Source organism: Oncorhynchus clarkii, chromosome 5 (assembly GCF_045791955.1).
Source record: "Oncorhynchus clarkii lewisi isolate Uvic-CL-2024 chromosome 5, UVic_Ocla_1.0, whole genome shotgun sequence".
NCBI classification, from domain to species: domain Eukaryota; kingdom Metazoa; phylum Chordata; class Actinopteri; order Salmoniformes; family Salmonidae; genus Oncorhynchus; species Oncorhynchus clarkii.
The window spans coordinates 76,593,121-76,617,456 of record NC_092151.1 but is presented as its reverse complement, the minus strand read 5'-3'; positions in this window follow the sequence as shown (position 1 = coordinate 76,617,456).

Here is a 24,336-nt window from a genome sequence, read left to right as displayed (position 1 = left end):
TAAGATTCAGTGGGGGAGAAAGTACCTGATTATGTGACTGAAGACAATGGGCACTTGGTAGTCACCTGTCTTTCTGCAGTCTAGACATTGCTTTCCTTTGTCAGTTATTCTGCCTTGTCAGCATTATCAGTGCTGCCTAACTGCACATTGCAAATGAACTGTGCTGACCCTGACCACACGTTTCTTTAGTTTTTTTCATCTCTAAGTGAAGCTTTGGCACAACTAGTGCTACCAATTCTTAGTATACTTTCATGGAGTGCTCTTGGTGATCCTTATCTTAATTTCTTTATCAGTGAAGGTGACGTATGTTTGAGTGTTCTTGTAAGTCTTGAGTGTACATCGTGCCAAGAAGGCTAGTGTTTACATGTTGAGGACAGGACACAGCACATTTAATGAGAGAGCTTCCAAAGTCCAATTCCCTGTTATGGAAATCCTTATTCCCATGAGACTAATTTGAACCCTGGTACAAATACTTTTTATTTATTTTATTTCACCTTTATTTAACCAGGTAGGCTAGTTGAGAACAAGTTCTCATTTGCAACTGCGACCTGGCCAAGATAAGGCATAGCAGTGTGAACAGACAACACAGAGTTACACATGGAGTAAACAATTAACAAGTCAATAACACAGTAGAAAAAAGGGGAGTCTATATATACATTGTGTGCAAAAGGCATGAGAAGGTAGGCAAATAATTACAATTATGCAGATTAACACTGGAGTGATAAATGATCAGATGGTTATGTACAGGTAGAGAGAGATATTGGTGTGCAAAAGAGCAGAAAAATAAATAAATAAAAACAGTATGGGGATGAGGTAGGTGAAAATGGGTGGGCTATTTACCAATAGACTATGTACACCTGCAGCGATCGGTTAGCTGCTCAGATAGCAGATGTTTGAAGTTGGTGAGGGAGATAAAAGTCTCCAACTTCAGCGATTTTTGCAATTCGTTCCAGTCACAGGCAGCAGAGAACTGGAACGAAAGGCGGCCAAATGAGGTGTTGGCTTTAGGGATGATCAGTGAGATACACCTGCTGGAGCGCGTGCTACGGATGGGTGTTGCCATCGTAACCAGTGAACTGAGATAAGGCAGAGCTTTACCTAGCATGGACTTGTAGATGACCTGGAGCCAGTGGGTCTGGCGACGAATATGTAGCGAGGGCCAGCCGACTAGAGCATACAAGTCGCAGTGGTGGGTGGTATAAGGTGCTTTAGTGACAAAACGGATGGCACTGTGATAAACTGCATCCAGTTTGCTGAGTAGAGTGTTGGAAGCAATTTTGTAGATGACATCGCCGAAGTCGAGGATCGGTAGGATAGTCAGTTTTACTAGGGTAAGTTTGGCGGCGTGAGTGAAGGAGGCTTTGTTGCGGAATAGAAAGCCGACTCTTGATTTGATTTTCGATTGGAGATGTTTGATATGGGTCTGGAAGGAGAGTTTAGAGTCTAGCCAGACACCTAGGTACTTATAGATGTCCACATATTCAAGGTCGGAACCATCCAGGGTGGTGATGCTGGTCAGGCGTGCGGGTGCAGGCAGCGAACGGTTGAAAAGCATGCATTTGGTTTTACTAGCGTTTAAGAGCAGTTGGAGGCCACGGAAGGAGTGCTGTATGGCATTGAAGCTCGTTTGGAGGTTAGATAGCACAGTGTCCAAGGACGGGCCGGAAGTATATAGAATGGTGTCGTCTGCGTAGAGGTGGATCAGGGAATCGCCCGCAGCATGAGAAACATCATTGATATATACAGAGAAAAGAGTCGGCCCGAGAATTGAACCCTGTGGCACCCCCATAGAGACTGCCAGAGGACCGGACAGCATGCCCTCCGATTTGACACACTGAACTCTGTCTGCAAAGTAATTGGTGAACCAGGCAAGGCAGTCATCCGAAAATATAGGCATTTACAGCACCAATAGGAAATTAGTATAGAGGGACAGGTGTGTTACCCACATCACAGGTGGAAGAAAAAGGAAACACTGCTCCTGTTCAAACTCAACAATCTTGACTGACATGTTTTTGTATAATTGACAGCAGAGATGTACCAGTATTTGAACTATCATGTGTGTCTGAGTCACGTTCTGTTCTGACGGTGAGATGAGGCACTTGGCAGGCGAGTGAAGCAGGTCTGTTTTGGTACCTTTAACTTACTTCTGCATACTGCAGGCCCAAAGTAAAGGAAGGAGGTGTGCCTGTTCCTGTACCACCCAAAAGGCTGCAAGGCAAGGAAACCTGGAAACTAGCCACGGGGGAAACATATTTCAAACTGCCTGTCACTTTGTTCCAATTTAAAGATTTTTTGCCAGGTTCAAGTGTTCACTGTGCCAAACCAAAAACAGATGTAATGCATCGCACAGTTATGTGTAGAGCCGTCGTGGAATGCTCTGCCACCAGAGGTTCAGAGGTTACTCAGGCAAAAAGAAAGTTTAGCTTTAAAAAAACAAATACAAAAAAACATATCGTACCACATCGCCTCTCTAATTTAACTAAACTATATAAGAATATGAATAGTGTGTAAATAGTATTTTTGTTGTCTCTTGGTGTCTTTCCTATATATAACTCTATAACTTTATTTTTAATGTTTTAAATTTAATGTGATAGCTCATGTTCTTGTGTATAGCTGTTCTGTACTTTGTCATGAATGTGTATGTTTCATGTGGACCCCAAGAAGAGTAGCTGCTGCATGTGCAGTAGCTAGTGGGGATCCTAATAAACTAAACTACAGCCTCATGCTCCCTATCTATAACATCTGTTGTCTTATTACTGTCACACGTTTTCTCCTAATGGTCACCACTGTAACTGGAGCAAAACCAAATCAGTGGATACACTTTTTTTTTAATGTAACCTTTATACTAGGCAAGTCAGTTAAGAACAAATCCTTATTTACAATGACGGCCTCCCCTGGCTAAACCTGGACGACGCTGGGCCAATTGTGCACTGCCCTATGGGACTCCCAATCACCGACGGATGTGATACAGCCTGGAATCGAACCAAGGACTGTAGTGACGCCTCTTGCACTGAGATGCAGTGCTTTAGACCGCTGTGCCAATATCTCGGGAAGCCCTGTAGATATTGGTATACAGAAATATGACATCACTAAAGACACGGTAGAGGTGAAAACAGTTACTTTCAATCTTCACTCACACAAACAGAAAGAGTGGGGTTATTTAGGGGTCACGTGTGAAATTAGTAGGATTTGATATAAAATAGTGTATTGATATTTACCCCCCTCCTGCCCTTAGGTCTGGTATAGCACATGACAGAGACGAGACGTCTTTATGCAGTTGTTATGAAGTCAAACATTCCACTACTGTAAATAGGCTATGGGACAGTGAAAATGTTAACCTCTATATTCTGAGATCATAACATCAGATGTTTTCCTACCAACCTGTAGTGAACCATGGAAATTGTTACAGAGGGCCAGTCCTAAATGGCACCCTATACCATTCATAGTGCAGCCATAGTGCACTACTTTTGACCAGAGCCCTGGTCAAAAGTAGTACACTATGGCTAGGTTTACACTGGCAACCCAATTCTGATATCTTTCCACTTATTGATATTTTGAGAATAATTGGGGATAAGACCAGAATTGGACTGCCTCTATTAACGAGGCCCATGTAGCGAATGTGGTGTCATTAGGAGACAGCTTGCTCTTCTTTGCCAGTCTTGTTCATGAAAAAGTCAAGTTTTTGGAAGTGTGTATTCTCTTACTGACCTGAGCTGCAGCAGTTTACAGCTGTGTACTCCTTTGTTCTGTCTCCAGCAGAGGAGTGGAACATCAGGACTTGTGGGACTGTTTCTTACTGAAAGGGATCTTTTTATCATTGTTGTTTGTTCCAAGTTCTTCCCAACTTGTTTGTTTGAACAGGTCAACAACTCTCACGCTCTCCCCCTCCTTTGGTGTTGTCCACTACAGCTGGGATGATGACATCATCATGAAGTTATCCACATACACTACCGTTCAAAAGTTTGGGGTCACTTAGAAATGTCCTTGTTTTTGAAAGAAAAGCACATTTTTGTCCATTAAAATGACATTCAATTTAGCGTAAATACAGTGTAGACATTGTTAATGTTGTAAATTACTATTGTAGCTGGAAATGGCAGATTTTTTATGGAATATCTACACAGGTGTACAGAGGACCATTATCAGCAACCATCACTCCTGTGTTCCAATGGCACGTTGTGTTAGCTAATCCAAGTTTATCATTTTATAAGGCTAATTGATCATTAGAAAACCCTTTTGCAATTATGTTAGCACAACTGAAAACATTTGTGCTGATAAAAGAAGCAATAAAACTGGAGCATCAATTGGAGCATCAACATTTGTGGGTTTGATTACAGGCTCAAAATGGCCAGAAACAAATACCTTTCTTCCGAAACTCGTCAGTCTATTATTGTTCTGAGAAATGAAGGCTATTGCATGCGTGAAATTGCCAAGAAACTGAAGATCTCGTACAACGCTGTGTACTACTCCCTTCACAGAACAGCGCAAACTGTCTCTAACTAGAATAGAAAGAGGAATGGGAGGCCCCGGGGCACAACTGACAGCTTTAAGTACATTAGAGTGTCTAGTTTGAGAAACAGACACCTCACAAGTCCTCAACTGGCAGCTTTATTAAATAGTACCCACAAAACACCAGTCTCAACGTCAACAGTGAAGAGGCAACTCCGGTATGCTGGCCTTCTAGGTAGAGTTGCAAAGAAAAAGCTATATCTCAGACTGGCCAATAAAAAGAAAAGATTAAGATGGACAAAATAACACAGACACTGGACAGAGATATAGCTTCTTCTTTGCAACTCTGCCTAGAAGGCCAGCGTACTGGAGTCGGCTCTTCACCTTGAGCAAAGCACTTAACCCTAATTGTTCCTGTAATTCGCTTTGGATAAGAGAGTCTGCTAAATGACTAAAATGTAAACCCATGGTAGGGTATGTCTGTTTGAAGTGCATGAAAAATAGATTTTACAAGTGGTTGGGCATTTTCAACAGACAAATGTTTCTTAAGAAGACTAGAAGAGAAGTAGTCAATTTCCCCTCAACCATGAAAGACTATCATGCATGTTGTTGATGTTAGTTATGTGTGTGCAGTTAAGGGCAATGTGTGCTGCTTTGTTTTGAGCCAGCTGCAGCTTTGCTAGGTCTTTCTTTGCTGCAGCTTTGCTAGTGTAACAGTATAACTTTAGACTGTCCCCTCGCCCATACCCGGGCGCGAACCAGGGACCCTCTGCACACATCAACAACAGTCACCCACAAAGCATCGTTACCCATCGCTCCACAAAAGCCACGGCCCTTGCAGAGCAAGGGGAACTACTACTTCAAGGTCTCAGAGCAAGTGACGTCACCGTTTGAAACGCGGTTTAGCGTGCACCGCTAACTAAGCTAGCCGTTTCACATCCGTTACACTAGGTCTTTCTTTGCTGCAGCTTTGCTAGGTCTTTCTTTGCTGCACGTGATCATATTACCAGACAGTAATCAAGATCAAAGCCTGAACAACTGGTACAGTTGATCTTTGTGTCAAAAACGCAGAACATCTACGTATAACAGCCATACAGTGCATTCGGAAAGTATTCAGACCCCTTGACCTTTTCCACATTTTGATACGTTACAGCCTTATTCTAAAATGGATGAAATCCTTTTTCCCTCATAAATCTACACAATAAAAAAAATGGGGGAGTCCCGTCAGCTGGAGAAGTGACATTTTTTAAATGAAATGTTAGCAAATTTATTTTAAAAATATATATTAATACATTTACATGAGTATTCAGACCCTTTACTCAGTACTTTGTTGAAGCGCCTTTGGCAGCGATTACAGCCTTGAGTCTTCAATGGTATGACGCTACAAGCTTGGTACACCTGTATTTGGGGAGTTGCTCGCATTCTTCTCTGCAGATCCTCTGAAGCTCTTTTAGGTTGGATGGGGAGCGTCGCCTAACTGGTATAAATAAGCAGCACGTGAGTTTTAAGTTTCGGGAAGATCGTTTTCACCATAAAAATTCACCTTTCTAATAAAAGCATTACATGCATAATTGCATTTCCAGTCACTTTTGATCATGGTGTTTTCCGCTAATGGAACATTCATCCTTATAGCCTGCTACCATATGTGCATTGATGAGCTTATAATGTGTCGAAAGAGCTTAATAGTTCATCAACATTTTAAGCGAAACGTTCTTATCTGTTGCATCGGCCACATTGCGTAAAAAAGTTTTTTTGAATATTGGAATATTTATTTCTCACACAAATAGAATAAGACAACCTTTGTACTATGGGGGATAGTAGATTGACATAAGCTAGTGCTTTTGCTGTTTGTTAGGCCTACTCATATTGTTGGCTGATGAAAAGTAAATGTGGACAGTTCTTCCAATATCAACATGCACCGCGGATTTGGATAAGGATGTGCGCAGTTGCATCCCCGATGTGTCTGTCTTCACTTGTGGCCTGTGAGAAAGACCCGATCGTGTGATGGATTGCCCTGCACTCTACATTTTAAAATGTAGATGTTCCAAAGATCTGCATCAGTGGCTTGAAGGCTGTGTGTGGAAGCCAGGAGATTCTAAATGTTTTTGTTAATTAACGGTCAATTACCGTGAGACAGACAGTTATTTGCTTGACAATCACCGGCTGACAAAATGTTGTGACCGCCACAGCCCTATGTCCAATAAATTGAATTTACCACAGGTGGACTCCAATCAAGTTGTAGAAACATCTCAAGGATGATCAATGGAAACAGGATGCACTTGAGCTCAATTTCGAGTCTCATAGCAAAGGGTCTGAATACTTATGTAAATAAGTTATTTCTGTTTTTTATTTTGAATACATTCGCAAACATTTAAAAAAAACTGTTTTCACTTTTGTCTCTATGTGGTATTGTGTGTAGATTGATGAGGAAAAATGTAATGTAATCCATTTTAGAATAAGGCTGTAACGTAACAAAATGCTGAAAAAGTAAAAGGGTCTGAATACTTTCCGAATGTACCGTACCTCTCCCCATCTTCACAACAACTTTGTCAATATGACTTGACCATGATAACTTACCATCCAGTGTTACTCCTAGGAGTTCAGGTTCTTCAACTTGTTCAATAGTCACACCCTTTATGTACAACTCCAGTTGAGGTTTAGGCCTAAGAGAATGCTTTGAACCAAATACAATGCTTTTCGTTTTAGATGCATTTAAGACCATTCTGACACTGACTGTAACTCCTTGCTTAGAGTCTCAGTAAGCTCACTGGCTGTAGCTGCTAATGTGTAGTTTGTGTAATCTTAAGCATACATAGTCATTGTAACTTATTGTAAGACAAGTGGCAAATCATTTGTAAAAAAAAATAGAGAAGAGTAAGGCAACTGCCCTGAGTGATACTGTACATATCTGATGTTAGAGAAACTTCTGAGTTCTGTTGGATAAGTAACTCTCCAACCATGTGATGCATGTGGTGTAAAGGCATAACACGTCAATAACAAATAATGATCAATAACATCAAAGGCTGCACTGAAATCTAACAATATAGCTCCAACTATCATCTTAGTATCCATTTAATTAAGCTATCAGTCATCTGAGTCAGTACAGTACAAGTTGAGAGCCCTTAAGTATATGTAGTAGTGAGTGGTAGTTTGTTGCCTAACCATAGCCAGTCCTAACACACAACATCATGACTGAATCAGCCAGTGCCAAATTGCTTCCTACCCCTTCACCTACAATCATTGAATGGTTAGGGCCAAGGGGAAGGGATAGGGGCAAATTGGGTACGACTGAGCAAGTGAAGGTGTCTTCTTCTGCCTTCCTCAAGCAGATTAGTAATGGACAGAGGCATGGTCTGGGTCTGGGGCAGTCATGTGCACACCACATGACTCTCCTTACTGCATGCTCTATAGAGCTGCTCTGGACGAAATGCAATTAAAATATCTACTCCTGTTTAGAAGCATGGAGGCCATCCCATCCACCCAGTCCATCAGACACACACTGAGCTGCAGGTGATGTTGCAGAGCATGCACGCATGTGTGTTTGTGCATGAGAGAGATGGGAGGAGGAGAGGTGGAGAGGGACAGATAGGGGATAGAGAATGATGCTGAAAGCCAAGCCACATAAAACATTTTAACAAATTATAGAGGGGTTAAGAAGGGAGGGGTTAAGAAGGGAGGGGTTAAGAGGGGTTTAGAACAAATCAGGAGAGTAAAGATAATAGCAATGTAAAGGTAAAGAGATGCTACAGCTTGGTTGCCATGGCACCCACCTTCTGAGCCCAGACAATATGCCTGTTGTGTTTGTATGGTGTGTGTGTGTGTGTGTGTGTGTGTGTGTGTGTGTGTGTGTGTGTGTGTGTGTGTGTGTGTGTGTGTGTGTGTGTGTGTGTGTGTGTGTGTGTGTGTGTGTGTGTGTGTGTGTGTGTGTGAGAGAGAGAGAGAGAGAGAGAGAGAGAGAGAGAGAGTGGGGGTGGGGTAGCCTGCATGCTGTTACAGTGCTTATAGAAGGTCTACAGTGCCTTCAGAAAGTATTCACACCCATTTACTTTTTCCACATTTTGTTGTGTTACAGCCTGAATTTAAAATGGATTACATTTAGATATTTGGTCACTGGACTACACACAATACTCATAATGTGAAAGTGGAATTATGTTTTTCAAAACATTAACAAATGAATGTTATTTATTTTATTTATTTGCTCCTTTGCACCCCAGTATCTCTACTTGCACACTCATCTTCTGCAAATCTACCACCCCAGTGTTTAATTGCTATATTATAATTATTTCGCCACTATGGACTATTTATTGCATTACCTCCCTTATCCTACCTCATTTGCACACACTGTATATAGACTTTTTTATATTTTATTATTGACTGTATGTTTGTTTATTCCATGTGTAACTCTGTGTTGTTGTTTGTGTTGCACTGCTTTGCTTTATGTTGGCCAGGTGCAGTTGTAAATGAGAACCTGTTCTCAACTAGCCTACCTGGTTAAAAAAAGGTACAAAAAAACAATTAAGAATGAAAGCTGAAATGTCAATAAGTATTCAACCCCTTTGTTATGGCAAGCCTAAATACGCTCAGGAGTAAAAATGTGCTTAACAAGTCACATAATAAGTTGCATGGATCTGTGTGCAATAATAGTGATTAGCATGATCGTTTAATCTCTGTACCTCCACACATACAATTGGCTGTAAAGTCCCTCAGGCGAGCAGTGAATATCAAACACAGATTCAACCACAAAGACCAGGAAGGTGTTCCAATGCCTCGCAAAGAAGAGCACCTATTGGTAGATAAGTACAAATAAATAAAGCAAACATTGAATATCCCGTCAAGCATGGTGAAGTTATTAATTACACTTTGGATTGTGTATTAATGCATCCAGTCACTACAAAGATACACGCGTCCTTCCTAACTCAGTTGCCAGAGGGGAAGGAAACCGCTCAGGGATTTCACAATGAGGCCAATGGTGACATTAAAACAGTTATCTCGTTGTTGTAAGAATGGTCGGACCAAGATACAGCGTGGGGTAGGTTAATCATATTTATTATTGATAACCAGCAACAAAACAAGAAAGAGAAAACCAACGAAACATACAGCCTTGTAGGGCTCAACAGCAACAATCATATTTAGGTAGCCCTGTTGTTTGTGGGATCTTGTCTATGTATAGTTGCCTGCGAGCACTACATTAGCTTCACGTTTCATTTTGCGCTTTATTGTTTTCTGTGTGTTTCACTTCTAATAAAAGATGATGGAATCATACCACGCTGCACCTTGGTCCAATCCTTCCAACAACGATCGTGACAGAAGATCCCACCACCCCAGGACCAAGCAGTGTGCCCAGGAGGAGCAGACAGCCTGGACATGGGAGGATATATTGGACGGGAAGGGATCCTGGACGTGGGAGGAAATCCTGGCCGGAAAGGATCGCCTTCCATGGGAGCAGACGGAAGCAGCGAGGGAGGGACAGCGATGACACCGAGGATCGCGGCCACGACGTAGGCCCAAGAAGTAGCCTAAAAAAAATTGGGAGGGTGCACACGGGGTGGTCGGCAGAGCCAAGGTGGGAATCAGAACCATCTCCCTGTACTTACCGTGTGGAGTTGGTCACCGATCAGGTGCCATGTTTTCCGGCTCCACGCACCGTATCTCCAGTGCGCCTCCACAGCCCGGTGCGTTCTGTGCCAGCTCCAAGCACTTGTCTTGCTAAAGTGGGTATCTGTCCAGGACGAGTTGTGCCGGCTCAACGCTCCTGGTCTCCAGTATGCCTCCAGGGTCCAGTACATCCTGTACCGGCTCTACGCACTATGTCTTCAGTGCGCCTTCACAGCCCAGTGCATCCTGTGTCAGCTACCCGCACTTGGTCCGGAGTCCCCGGCGATGATCCCCACACCAAAGGCACCACCGAAGCTGGCGGGGTCTACGTCCCACACCGGAGCTGCCACGAGGCTAGATGCTCACCCGGATCCTCCCCCATAGAGTCAGGTTTTGCGGCCGGAGTCCGCACCTTTGGGGGGTGGGGGGTACTGTTACGCCCTCACCTTAGCACTACATTAGCTTCACATTTCATTTTGCGCTTTATTGTTTTCTGTGTGTTTCAGTTCTAATAAAATACGATGGAATCATACCACACTGCACTTTGGTCCGGCCATCCTTCCAACATCGATCGTGACAGTTACACCAGCTCTGTCAGGAGGAATGGGTCAAAATTCCCCCATCTTATTGTGGGAAGCTTGTGGAAGGCTACCCGAAACGTTTTACCAAAGTTAAACCATTTAAAGGCAGTGCTACCAAATACTAATTGAGTGTATGTAAACTTCTGACCCAATGGGAATATGCATCCTCTTCCTATAAACATATAGCCTGCAACTTCCTGATCTAACATGTAGCCTGCATCCTCCTCCTTTAACACACTGCCTGCATCCTCCTCCTCCTCTAACATATAGCCTGCATCCTCCTCCTCTAATGTATAGCCTGCATCCTCCTCCTCTAACACACTGCCTGCATCCTACTCATCTAACATATAGCCTGCATCCCCCTCCTCGAACGCATAATCTGCATACCCCTCCTCTAACATGTAGCCTGCATCCTCCTCCTCTAACGTATAGCCTGCATCCCCCTCTAACACACTGCCTGCATCCTCCTCCTCTAACACACTGCCTGCATCCTCCTCCTCTAACATATAGCCTGCATCCTCCTCCTCTAACATATAGCCTGCATCCTCCTCCTCTAACATATAACCTGCATCCTCCTCCTCTAACATATAGCCTGCATCCTCCTCCTCTAACACACTGTCTGCATCCCCCTCCTCTAACGTATAGCCTGCCTCCTCTAACATATAGCCTGCATCCCCCTCCTCTAACGTATAGCCTGCCTCCTCTAACATATAGCCTGCCTTCTCTAACATATAGCCTGCATCCCCCTCCTCTAACGTATAGCCTGCCTCCTCTAACATATAGCCTGCATCCCCCTCCTCTAGCGTATAGCCTGCCTCCTCTAACATATAGCCTGCATCCCCCTCCTCTAACGTATAGCCTGCCTCCTCTAACATATAGCCTGCATCCCCCTGCTCTAACATATAGCCTGCATCCCCCTCCTCTAACATATAGCCTGCCTCCTCTAACATATAGCCTGCATCCCCCTCCTCTAACGTATAGCCTGCCTCCTCTAACATATAGCCTGCATCCCCCTCCTCTAACGTATAGCCTGCCTCCTCTAACATATAGCCTGCATCCCCCTCCTCTAACGTATAGCCTGCCTCCTCTAACATATAGCCTGCATCCTCCTCCTCTAACGTATAGCCTGCCTCCTCTAACATATAGCCTGCATCCCCCTCCTCTAACATATAGCCTGCATGCCCCTCCTCTAACGTATAGCCTACCTCCTCTAACATATAGCCTGCATCCCACTCCTCTAACATATTGTCTTTATAACCCTCCTCTAACAAATAGCCTGCCTCCTCTAACATATAGCCTGCATTGTATCCCCCTCCTCTAACGTATAGCCTGCATTGCATCCCCCTCCTCTAACATATAGCCTGCATTGCATCCCCCTCCTCTAACATTTAGCCTGCATTGCATCCCCCTCCATATAGCCTAACATATAGCCTGCATTGCATCCCCCTCCTCTAACATATAGCCTGCATTGCATCCCCCTCTTCTAACATATAGCCTGCATTGCATCCCCCTCCTCTAACATATAGCCTGCATTGCATCCCCCTCCTCTAACATATAGCCTGCATTGCATCCCCCTCCTCTAACATATAGCCTGCATTGTATCCCCCTCCTCTAACATATAGCCTGCATTGCATCCCCCTCCTCTAACATATAGCCTGCATTGCATCCCCCTCCTCTAACATATAGCCTGCATCCCCCTCCTCTAACATATAGCCTGCATTGCATCCCCCTGTTCTAACGTATAGCCTGCATTGTATCCCCCTCCTCTAACATATAGCTTGCATTGCATCCCCCTCCTCTAACGTATAGCCTCTATATGCCCCCTTCTAAACAAAGACCTCCAGTTAGATGGACCATATATTTGACGTTCAAAACAACAACAACAATATAGTGTCTTTTGTACTTAGAGGGCAGTAGGTAGTCTAGCAGTTAAGAGTGTTGGGCCAGTAACTGAAAGATTCTTGGTTCAAATCTCTGAGCCGGCAAGGTGGAAAAATCTGCCATTCTGCCCAAGGCAGTTAACCCCCAACAACAACTGTTCCCTGGGTGCTGATGAAGTGGACCTCTGATTCAGAGGGTTTGGGTTAAATGCGGACGACACATTTTGGTTGAATGCATTCAGTTGTGCAACTGACTAGGTACCCCTTTTCCCTTTAATGCTACAGTAAACAAGATCTACTGGGTTCAAATTAAAGTCAGATGGTTTTAACACAAAAGAGGCCCCATCATTAGTCTGGGTTTGTATTTGTATGGAGGAGAAAAGGCTTCACTATGACTGTGCCATAGCTTGTGTCCCGAATGGTACCCTATTTCCTATATAGTGCGCTACTATTGCACTACTTTTAGTGGGCAACTAAAGAGCCCTCCAGCCACCACCGATCATGTTGTTGACAACAGACTGGTCTGGTGTTGTTTGTGAACAATCCCCCAGTCCCAATCTCTCCTAGAGCAGTCTATTGTGAAAATGACCATGGCAGGGCCGCGCGCGCGCTCACACACACACACACACACACACACACTGAGATAGTGAGTGTTGGGAAAGGACAGCAGCTGTAAAAGCAGACACATGTCGTGGTGGTTTGGGAGAGATCAAGGGACAGCTATAACGCTATAGGGGACACCACCACCTTACTCAGGACCCCCATAGTGAACATTTCAGCAATGGTCTGAGAAAGCTGTGTTTCCATCACGCTTGAAATACGAACACAACAAATCTTCCAGGTACTGTATCTGAAAGGGAAGGGTACCACCATCTTGATGAACCAATGTGAAAATAAGTCAAGGCATTGTGTTTGTGTTGATACCATGGAGAAGATCTGGGTCAAATCTGTTGACTGACCACACACACACAAACACACGATGTTGACTGAAAACACTGTAGACCACAGCATGTGCAGCTGACTGACTGGGAGATAAGAGACATTGAACACAAGAGAGGTGAAGGAACACTGTAACATGGTAATACACACACACACACACACACACACACACACACACACACACACACACTTCAATGGAAGAAGGAGAATAGACCTCCGATGCTCTCAAGACTCACCTCTCCGGGAGCTTCTGAATGAGAGAAAGATACTGGCATCAGCGAAAGAGGCGAGGTGAGAGGTTTTACTCTGCCCAAAATCTGTCCATGAAAAATAAGCCCAAGAGTTTAGGAATTTTTGTACAGAGGTCATTGAGAGAGTGTCAAATTTGGTCAACAAAACATAGAATCACTACTTTGCTACGTGAGGCTTATTTTATCTAATATAAGTTTTCTAGTGATTGTGTTGTTACGAATGCACTGATATGGAAGCACCTGGAAGCACGTGGTACTTTGACAACTTTGAAAAAAACAACTTTATATCAGAGTTATGCCTGTTGTCATAGAGATAGAAGACTCATCATGGATATCACCCATTTTAACATGGATATTGCCATTGAGGGCTTCCACCATTTTAAAGTAGTCAACTGGGTGAGTAGTCCTATGAGTTGCGAGCAATCAGTTAATGAAGAAGAACCAAATTGACTACTGTAAAATCGAGATAGACACTATTGTGGTGAAGCTGTGGGACAGCTTGTAAGGAAAGATGTTGCCAAATCATGAACTACTTGCCTGCTCCTGCTTGCAAAACTCTGCCCGGGACTCTTATAAGGAAACTGATATAAGGCAGTGCCGAGAGCTAGAGCTCTACTTCCCGACCCGAGCCCGACGGGCCCCGAAAATAAACTTTAGGTTAGGGCCGGGTAGTGTCTGTATTTTTAATCAATAACTAGGGTACGGGCAGGGCTCAGGTATCACTAAATTGATCACTAACATTGCAGTACAGTCATGTCTGACTAAGATCATAACATGGTGTCAGAGGTGCTTCAACCTCGTCAAATATAAGACGAGAGATTATTTCACAGAAAATAATAATGTTCCTTGAGTTTTGTCTGAGTTTAGAGTGGCGAAATATAGCTAACAGCTACATGTAATTGCTCTCTCATGTCTCTTCACTGAGTAGAGCAGCCCAAGCTGAGCCATTGCTATGGGCATTCACAGACTCAGAGCCACCATGAGCTCAGAGCCGCCAGGTATAGCCTAGCTGTTGCTCCTGTCCAGTTTATTGTAGCTTATTCAGTGCATCGTAGACACTACTGCCGGTCTGCAACTATCCATGCTGGCTGGCCCAATGATGGAGCACACGCCCAGACCCCATGGGGGAATCCCGTCAGCTGGAGAAGTGACTTTTTTTTAATGAAATGTTAGCAAATTTATTTTAAAAATATATAATAACACATTTACATAAGTATTCAGACCCTTTACTCAGTACTTTGTTGAAGCACCTTTGGCAGCGATTGCAGCCTTGAGTCTTCTTGGGTATGTGTCACGAGAATCTTCAATCCCAATGATGATAACTAAACAATTATTTAAGCTTTGACCAATCCCCAAAGTTTGTAAGACCCTGGGTTTAATAATAATTAGGCAAAGAGTCAGATTCTGCAAAAGGTTCGTAAGCTTTATTCAGAGGACGTTCTGAAGTCAAAAATGCAAAGACAGTCATTTTATAACTCCCACGCCCACCTACACACACACACACACACACACACACACACACACACACACACACACACACACACACACACACAGTTTTATCACTTTTCTACCCGCCTTGGCAGTTTCTCGCCGTTCCTCTCCTCCCCAGATTAGAGGGACCTTGGTAGGAGCCTCTATCCTGTTGTCCTTTGTTCTCTCAACTCTCACATTACTATATAGTAACTCAATGGTCTAGTCACACATATTATGGAATTATGACTCTTAACACATTTCATACAATTATATGATTTCAGGGTCATTAAGTCATTATTTTAAACATATAAATTCCCTTATCAGTATGATGCTAAGAGCTTGGCACACCTCTAAAGCTCTGTCATGTTGGATGGGGAGCGTCGCTGCATAGTTATTTTCAGGTGTCTTGATCGGGTTTACAGTAAGTCCGGGCTCTGGCTGGGCCAATAAAGGACATTCAGAGACTTGTCCCGAAGCTACTCCTGCATTGTCTTGGCTGTGTGCTTTGGGTCTTTGTCCTGTTGGAAGGTGAACCTTTGCCCAAGTCTGAGGTCCTGAGTGCTCTGGAGCAGGTTTTCATCAAGGATCTCTGTACTTTGCTCCGTTCATCTTTCCCTCGATCCTGACTAGTCTCCCAGTCTCTGCTGCTGAAAAACATCCCCACAGCATGATGCTGCCAGGTGATGAGTAGTGCCTGGTTTTCACATTGAGGCCAAAAAGTTCAATATTGGTTTCATGGTCTGAGAGTCCTTTAGGTGCCTTTTGGTAAACTCCAATCGGGCTTGCATGTGCCTTTTACTGAGGAGTAGCTTTTGTCTGGCCACTCTGAGGGACTCTGGAGCTCTGTCAGAGTGGCCATCTGGTTCTTGGTCACCTCCCTGACCAAGGCCCTCCTTCCCCGATTGTTCAATTTGGCCAGGTGGTCAGATCTAGGAAGAGTCTTGGTGGTTCCAAACTTCTTCCATTTAAGAATGATGGCCACTGTGTTTTGGGGGACCTTTAATGCTGCAGACATTTTTTGGTACCCTTCCCCAGATCTGTGCTTCGACACAATCCTTTCTCTGAGCTCTACGGACAATTCCTTTGACCTCATGGCTTGGTTTTTGCTCTGACATGCACTGTCAACTGTGGGACCTTATATAGACAGGTGTGTGCCTTTCCAAATAATGTTCAATCAATTGAATTTACCACAGGTGGACTCTAATCAAGTTGTAGAAACATCTCAAGGATTATCACATTCAATTATCTGTATGGTCCCTCAGTTGAGCAGGGAATTTCAAGCACAGACTTAACCACACCGACCACAGAGGTTTTCAAATGCAGCTAGATGTTTGATGTTTTCCTTTTGCAACCAGGGCAGAAGAAAGCAACATTCACTTTCATAAATACTGTTTACATTGATATCCATACAGAATAAAGCACTTAAAGGACCTTATGGGCACCCTTAACTTTGTCACTTAATTTAAGGGGGAAATTCACTTAATGAGGACGGAGGACGGCTCATAATAATGGCTAGGACGGAGCTAATTGAATGGCATCAATGTACACTATATATACAAAATTATGTGGACACTCCTTCAAAGGAGTGGATTAGACGATTTCAGCCACACCTGTTACTGACAGGCGTATAAAATCGAGCACACAGCCATGCCATCTCCATAGACAAACATTGGCAGTAGAATGGCCTTACTGAAGAGGTCAGTGACTTTCAATATAGCATGCCACCTTTCCAACAAGTCAGTTCTTTACATTTCTGCTCTGCTAGAGCTGTAAGTGCTTTATTTTGAAGTGGAAACGTCTAGGAGCAACAATGGCTCAGCCCCGAAGTGGTAGGCCACACAAACTCACAGAATGGGACTGCTGAGTGCTGAAGCGCATAGTGCATAAAAATTGTCTGTCCTCGGTTGTAACACTCACTACAGAGTTACAAACTGCCTCTGGAGGCAACGTCAGTATAAGAACTGTTCCGTAGAGAGCTTCATGAAATGGGTTTCCAAGGCCGAGCAGCCGCACACAAGCCTAAGATCACCATGCGCAATGCCAAGAGTCGGCTGGAGTGGTGTAAAGCTCGCCGTCATTGGACTCTGGAGCAGTGGAAACTCGTTATCTGGAGTGATGAATCGCGCTTCACCATCTGGCAGTCCGACGGACAAATCTGGGTTTGGCGGATTCCTGGAGAACGCTACCTGCCCCAATGCAAAGTGCCAACTGTAAAGTTTGGTGGACCAGGAATAATGGTCTGGGGCTGTTTTTCATGGTTCGGGCTAGGCCCCTTAGTTCCAATGAAGGGAAATGTTAATGCTAGGACATACAATGACATTCTAGACGATTCTGTGCTTCCAACTTAGTTTAGTTTATTAATTTGACCATTTGAAAAAAATCAAGCACACATAAAACTTGAAAAAGCCATACATGCAAATGAGTAAAATCATTGTGGATAACACACAATAAAGTCTGGGACTTATTTCCATTGTGGTCCTCTTGAAACAAGATGGCTAGTCAAGATCGAACATGGTTGACAGCGAGATAATAAAACAAATAACAAAGAAGAAGAACATCTACCTCAACATTGCAGTTACATCATAGAGGTAATTCATTTGGGCACAGAAGACATCAACCCATTTTTTACTTTATTTTTAAAGCTGCCCAGAGAGGATCTCGTTTTTATGGGCAGAGGCAACTCATTCCACTCTGAGGCTCCAGTATACAAGAAAGTACCTTTCCCAGCATTACTCCTGAACCTGTAAAAGAACACATTAGCAACACCTGATCTGGTGCTGTGATTGTGTGCATCCCTAACACAGGGAAAGTCAACAGTTAGATATCTGGGTGCAGAGATAGCTTATTATCTCCAACATCGGTGCTAAGTATGCTCTGCAGCATAGTTTTACTTTTGTGAGACACCAGAAGTGTAGAATCATCCACCTAAAGGAAAATTACAAGCATCTTTCATATCGCTTATTTACAGTAAAAAAAAAACGTGTCCACATACTTTTAGTCATGTAGTGTATATGATACCATTCCACTAATCCCGCTCTAGCCATTACCACAAGCCCCTCTACCCCAATTAACAGGCCACCAACCTCCTGTATTACACACCCATGTTACATCACGTTGATGTCAGTGCTTCATGCTTTATATTTTGTAAACATATTCTGTATGCAACCCAGACTGGTACAGAATACGGCCGGATGGTTCATCCCAACCCAAATATGATAATGCTGGTTCAGCTGTTTATTAAATCACCAAAGGTTTCTCATCATTTAGGCTGGAGTTTTTTATGAGAGGTCTGGGTTTTGCACAGTCACACTCTGTTTAGACTTCACAGCCTCAGGGAAACTGCTTATGTTACAGGTTAGAGTTCAGAGGTCTGGGAAGAAAGACGCTAGGAGGTCATTAAAAACAGGTCGTGAAAGGCCATATGTTGTTTTCAGTTAAGCCAATATTTAAATATTTGGGCAAGCAACAAATATTGATGAAAGCAACAAATAGTCTCTCTCTTTCTTCTTTACAGTAAATCTAATCTGTGATGATAATGCTGGTAGGGATATCGAATGTCTTCCATACAGGCTGCCCTATGCACCTTTAAAGGCTGCTGCTGCCACTGGAGGTTGTAAACATCTATTTCCCTCAACTGTGGATGGTGAAAGTTGGCAGGTTGTACTTCTTCTGCTTCTGCTTCTGCTCCTCCACCATCTCCACCTCTTCCTCCTCCACCATCTCCACCTCTTCCTCCTCCACCATCTCCACCTCTTCCTCCTCCACCATGTCCACCTCTTCCTCCTCCATCTCCACCTCTTCCTCTTCCACCATCTCCACCTCATCCTCCTCCTCATCTCTACCTCTTCCTCCTCCACCATCTCCACCTCTTCCTCTTCCATCTCCACCTCTTCCTCTTCCACCATCTCCACCTCTTCCTCCTCCACCATCTCCACCTCTTCCTCCTCCTCCACTATCTCCATATTTTCCTCTTCCTCCTCCTCCTCCTCCGCTACCTCCATCTCCACCTCTTCTTCCTCTTCTTCCTCCTCCACCATCTCACCCTCCTCCTCCTCCTCCACTACCATCCCCACCTCTTCCTCCATCTCCACCATCTCCACCTCTTCCTCCTCCATCTCCATGCATTCATGCATTTGTGTAACTGTTCCCCTTGCAACTGAACACCTATGAGTTTTCTGGATTGTAACATTGTGTCGGATCTTTGTGAGCCTTACATATACACTGAGTCTACAAAACATTAGGAACACCTTCCTATTACTGAGTTGCACCCCTTTGGCCCTCAGAACATCCTCAATTTGTCAGGGCATGGTGTCGAAAGCATCCCATGAGGATACTGGCCAATGTTAACTCCAATGCTTCTCACAGTTGTGTCAAATCAAGTTGGCTGGATGTCCTTTGGGTGGCGAACCATTCTTGATACACACGGGAAACTGTTGAGCATTAAAAACCCAACAGCGTCGCAGTTCTTGACACACTCAACTTAATTTTTTAACCTTTATGTAACTAGGCAAGTCAGTTAAATTTAAAACAAACTCTTATTTACAATGATGGCTACCGGGGAACAGTGGGTTAACTGCCTTGTTCAGGGGCAGAACAACAGATTTTTACCTTGTCAGCTCAGGGATTCAATCCAGCAACCTTTCGGTTACTGGCCCAACTCTCTAACCACTAGAATACCTGCCACCCCTCACTAGGCGCCTGGCACCTACTGTTGAAAGGCACTTAAATCTTTTGTCTTACCCATTCACCTTCTGAATGGCACATACACAATCCTTTTCTCCATTGTCTCAAGGCTTAAAAATACTTATTTAACCTGTCTCCTCTCCTTCATCTACTTTGATTGAAATGGATTTAACAGATAACATCAATAACGTATTATAGCTTTTATTTGGAGCGTCTGCTAAATGACAAAAATGTAAATGTAAAAATGTGTATAAAGGCGGGCAGGTTTATTTGCATAGAGAGGGTATGTGGGCTAAACATACACGACCGTGAGTTCAAATCAAATTACATTTTATCCGTCACATGTGCCAAATACAACAGGTGTAGATTTTTACCATGAAGTGCTTATTTACGAGCCCTTTCCCAGCAATGCAGAGTTAAAAAGTAGGAAAATGTGCTCAAAAGGAAATACTAACACAATAATGAGACTATATACAAGGAGGACCGGTAACAGTCAATGTGCAGGGTACGAGGTAGGTAATATGTACTGTACATGTAGGTAGGGGTAAAAGTGACTAGGCAATCAGGATAGATAATAAACAGAGTAACATCAGCATATGTGGACATCTTCTTCTTCTGTTCCTCCACCATCTCCACCTCTTCCTCCTCCTCCACCATCTCCAATCATACATAGTGTGTCTATGTATGATTGTGTATGATTGTGTTGGAGTGTCTGTATAGTATGTGTGAGTGTGTGGGTAGAGTCCAGTGAGTGTGCATAAAGCAGGTGCAAGAGAGTCAGTGCAAATACAAAGGGGGTCAATGAAAGTAGTTAGGGTATCCATTTCAATAACTGTTAAGCAGTCTTATGGCTTGAGAGTAGAAGCTGTTCAGAAGCCTTCTTTAGTGTGTAAATATACCATGGCTTATGTGTGTCACACACACTGAAATAGTGTCACTCTTCTAGTTTTTGACACAAAAGAGATCAGACCTATGTCTGTTTGTCTCTCTTTGTAATAACTGCAGACAGAAATGTTCATAATTTCACTGATGCGTATTGACACCACTCTCTCAATGCTAAAAACAACCTGAGATCTCCAGTATTTTTCCACTTCCCTTAACTTGTTTTCCTGGTGGATTTTAAAGACAGCCCATCCCCCATTTTACGCCTCCCCCTTCTTCCTCCTCCTGCTTCCTGGCACCATCCCCTAATTTACTACCAACCACCCCCCCAACCGCTCTGCCTTGAAGTCTTGTCTGCAGATGGCTCAGAGCTGGCTGGAAGGCTGTTTGATTGGCTGGCTGTCTCTTTTTTTTCTCACTATGGAGTGCAGCTACAGTGAAAGAACAGCAGACCTCTCAGTTTCAGTTGAGTTGATGAAAGCAGTGCAGAGGTGGAAAATGGCTAGGTAACTGCTGTTTGATTTGACAGGAAACTAAAGTCGAGTTTCTAATCCCGGTGCTGAGCTTCTGTGTAGCAGTTTATTGTTGTAGGCTATGGCATGTATTTGTTGCAGAATGTTATGTATGTCCCTTAGTAGGCTGTCATTGTAAATAACAATTTGTTCTTAACTGACTTGCCTAGTTAAATAAAGGTTCAACTAAACATGTAGGTGAGGTGAATGAAGCTACAGCACTCAAGTATTTTAAGGTCTCCCAAGAGGCGCAGCGGTCTAAGACACTGCATGTCAGTGCTAGAGGTGTCACTACAGACCCTGGTTTGAATCCAGGCTTTACTTTATTTAACCAGGTAGGCTAGTTGAGAACAAGTTCTCATTTGCAACTGTGACCTGGCCAAGATAAAGCAAAGCAGTTCGACACATACAACAACAGAGTTACACATGGAATAAACAAACATGCAAAACATAATACAGTAGAAAAATATATATACAGCATGTTCAAATGAGGTAGGATAAGAGAGGTAAGGCAATAAATAGGCTATGGTGGCAAATTAATTACAATATAGCAATTAAACATTGGAATGGTAGGATGTGCAGAAGATGAATGTGCAAGTAGAGATACTGGGGTGCAAAGGAGCAAGATAAATAAATAAATAAATAAATACAGTATGGGGATGAGGAAGATTGGATGGGCTATTTACAGATGAGCTATGTGCAGGTGTAATCACCAGGTGCAATCTGTGAGCTGCTCTGACAGCTGGTGCTTAAAGCTAGTGAGTTAGGTAAGAGTCTCCAGATTCAGAGATTTTTGCAGTTCGTTCCAGTCATTGGCAGCAGAAAACTAGAAGGAGAGGCGGCCAAAGGAAGAATTAGCTTTGGGGGTGACCAGTGAGATATACCTGCAGGAGCGAGTGCTACGGGGGGTGCTGAGATAAGGCGGGCTTGGTGACGAGTATGAAGCGTGGGCCAGCCAACGAGAGCATACAGGTCGCAGTGGTGGGTAATATATGGGGCTTTGGTGGTCACATTCGCTGTCTTCAAACTCCCTATCATAAATGAGCCAAGGCGCAGTGTGCATGTAATTCCACATCTTTAATCGAAGTTAAACCTTTCACAAAAAAAACTGGTAAAACAGAATCAGAATGTGATGGAACCATGGCGCACACAAACACTCACAGAAAATAAATAATTATCCACAAACACAGGTGGGAAAAAGGCTGCCTAAGTATGATTCCCAATCAGAGACAACGATAGACAGCTGCCTCTGATTGGGAACCATACCCGACAAACAAAGAAATAGAAAACTAGAATGCCCACCCAAATCACACCCTGACCTAACCAAAGACAGAAATAAAAAGGCTATCCAAGGTCAGGGCGTGACAGTACCCCTACCCCATAAAGGTGCGGACTCCGGCCGCAAAACCTGACTCTATGAGGGAGGGTCCGGGAGGGCATCTAGCCTCGGTGGCGCCTCCACGCAAGCGTAGACCCCGCTCCGCTTGCGTGAAACTGGACCGTGGATCGTCGCCGGAGGCTCTGGACCGTAGATTGTTGCCGGAGGACCCGGACCGTAGATCGTCGCCGAAGGAACCAGACTGTAGGTCGTGCGGGCAGTGATCGATTGAATAGCATGCATTTAGTTTTACTTGCGTTTAAGAGCAGTTGGAGGCCACGGAAGGAGCATTGTATGGCATTGAAGCTCGTCTGGAGGTTAGTTATCACAGTGTCCAAGGAGGGGCCAGAAGTATACAGAATAGTGTCATCTGCGTAGAGGTGGATCAGAGAATCACCAGCAGCAAGAGCAACATCATTGATGTATACAGAGAAGAGAGTCGGCCCGAGAATTTAACCCTGTGGCACCCCCATAGAGACTGCCAGAGGTCCGGACAACAGTCCCTCAGATTTGACATACTGAACTCTATCAGAGAAGTAGTTGGTGAACCAAGCGAGACAATCATTTAGGAAACCAAGGCTGTTGAGCCTACCAATAAGAATGTTATGATTGACAGAGTCGAAAGCCTTGGCCAGGTCGATGAATACGGCTGCACAGTCTCTTATCGATGGCGGTTATGATATCGTTTTGGACGTTGAGTGAGCGTGGCTGAGGTGCACCCACAACCAGCTCTGAAAACATATTGCATAGCGGAGAAGGTACGGTGAGATTCGAAATGGTAGGTAATCTGTTTGTTAACTTGGCGTTCAAAGACCTTAGAAAGGCAGGGTAGAATTTATATAGATCTGTAGCAGTTTGGGTCTAGAGTGTCTCCCCCTTTGATGAGGGGGATGACCGCGGCAGCTTTCCAATCTTTGGGAATCTCAGACGATACGAAAGAGAGGTTGAACAGGCAAGTAATAGAGCTTGCAATAATTTTGACAGATAATTTTAAAAAGAGAGGGTCCAGATTGTCTAGCCCGGCTGATTTGTAAGGGTCCAGATTTTGCAGCTCTTTCAGAACATCAGCTATCTGGATTTGGGTGAAGGAGAAGTGGGGGAGGTTTGGGTGAGTTGCTGTGAGGAGCGCAGGGCTGTTGACCGGGGTAGGGGTAGCCAGGTGGAAAGCATGGCCAGCCGTAGGAAAATGCTTATTGAAATTCTCAATTATTGTGGATTTATTGGTAGTGACAGTGTTTCCTAGGTGCTCTTATTCTCCATGGACTTTACAGTGTCCCAGAACTTTTTTGAGTTTGAACTACAGGATGAACATTTCTGTTTGAAAAAGCTAGCCTTAGCTTTCCTAACTTCATGTGTATATTGGTTCCTAACTTCCCTGAAAGGTTGTGTATCACAGGGGCTATTCGATGCTAATGCAGAACGCCACAGGATGTTTTGGTGCTGGTCAAGAGCAGACAGGTCTGGAGTGAACCAATGGCTATTTCTATTCCTAGTTCTACATTGTTTGAATGGAGCATGCTTATTGAAGATAGTGAGGAAGACACTTTTAAAGAATAATCAAGAATCCTCTACTGACGGGATGAGGTCAATGTCATTCCAGGATACCCCGGCCAGGTCGATTAGAAAGGCCTGTTCGCTGAAGTATTTTAGGGAGCATTTGACAGTGATGAGTGGTGGTCGTTTGACCGCAGACCCATTACGGATGCAGGCAATGAG